Source organism: Saccopteryx leptura, chromosome 10 (assembly GCF_036850995.1).
Source record: "Saccopteryx leptura isolate mSacLep1 chromosome 10, mSacLep1_pri_phased_curated, whole genome shotgun sequence".
Lineage (NCBI taxonomy): Eukaryota > Metazoa > Chordata > Mammalia > Chiroptera > Emballonuridae > Saccopteryx > Saccopteryx leptura.
Window position 1 is genome coordinate 43,620,132 of NC_089512.1, and position 1,309 is coordinate 43,621,440.

The window sequence follows — 1,309 nt, forward strand, 5'->3', positions numbered from 1 at the left end:
GTTTGTGTAGAGTTTGTATTTGGGATAAGGAAGGAGATGGGGAACTGAGGAGAAGAAGGCTGGTGAGCTAGAAACCTTTGATTCTAGGAAACTCGGATAAGTCAGTGGCTTTGTGAGCACTGAGTGTGACTGGGTTTTGGAGCCCAGTGTGTATTTTACTTGCCCGCCAGGTGCAAGGTAGGATTAAAGGCTATGGCCCATCAGTTTTTGGCTCCGCTGTTTCTTTACCGACTGTCCGAATCCAATGCGAACCTGCATGGGCCGGGCGGCTGCTGTGATAGTGGCCCTGGCCTTAGATACTGGCTTTACACTCCCCTGGTTGCAAATCTCATGGGGACCCTTAGAGCAGCGGTTCTCAACCTGTGGGTCGCGACCCCCGCCGGGGTCGCGACCCACAGGTTGAGAACCGCTGCCTTAGAGTTTTGGAGATGCACACTAGTGGGAGAAGGGGAAGGGAAAGTCAGGGGTGGTTTCAAGGAGATAGAGCACAGGCTGGATCCTTTGTCTTGAGAGTTTTACAGCCTGGGAGTTTAGGGGAGGATTCAATAGAATATTCATCAGCTTTATGCTGATATGCCAAAATCAGATTTATTCTCTTAACTTCATCTCTTCTTGGGTGTGGTTGGCCTAAATGGTAGTAATTGGATTCCTACTATCTATGTCCCTGAGTATGGTGATATAAGCTATTTACTCTCTGGTTGGGGAGGAGAAATGTAAACCATCTACTCTTAAGTGTCTTTGGTTACAGAAGATGTGATCCTGCCATTGTTAGTTGACTGTAAACTGCCTAGCCACTTTACTGTCTCAGTTTCCCTATTCCACTGGTCTTGGCATAGCCTGTCTCAATGTAGGTTGTCTAAAAATAAAATACATTTAAACTCATTTGAGAGAATGACTCTTAGTTTTTCTTTTTTCTTTTTAAATATGGAATGCTTTCCAAATTTGTGTGTTATCTTTCACAGGGGACATATTAATCTTCTCTGTATCATTCTAATTTTAGTATATGTGCTGCCGAAGTGAGCAAGCCTCTTAGTTTAACACGTATTTAAATCCATCCTGTATAATGTTCCTGGAGAAGCTAGAGATTGGTTGTAGAACAGTACTATAAAGCATAAGACTATCTTCAGATCATTTCTACAGTGAAAACTACTTCTGAGACTGGAATATAAAAACTATGATCAAAAGTTATAATTCTGGCCTGACCAGGTGGTGGCGCAGTGGATAGAGTGTCGGACTGGGATGCAGAGGACCCAGGTTCGCCAGCTTGAACACGAGTTCACCAGCTTGAGCACAGGGTCGCTGGCTTGAG

At 44.5% G+C, this 1,309-nt stretch overlaps 1 non-coding gene across 1 annotated transcript; it reads right to left on the minus strand.

Annotated features, from left to right (window-relative positions):
* Positions 1–918: 918 nt before the first annotated feature.
* Positions 919–1,024, minus strand: LOC136382672 (U6 spliceosomal RNA). The gene has a single exon (XR_010747298.1). It is a non-coding gene; the product is annotated as a U6 spliceosomal RNA (small nuclear RNA).
* Between the last annotated feature and the right edge of the window lie 285 nt (positions 1,025–1,309).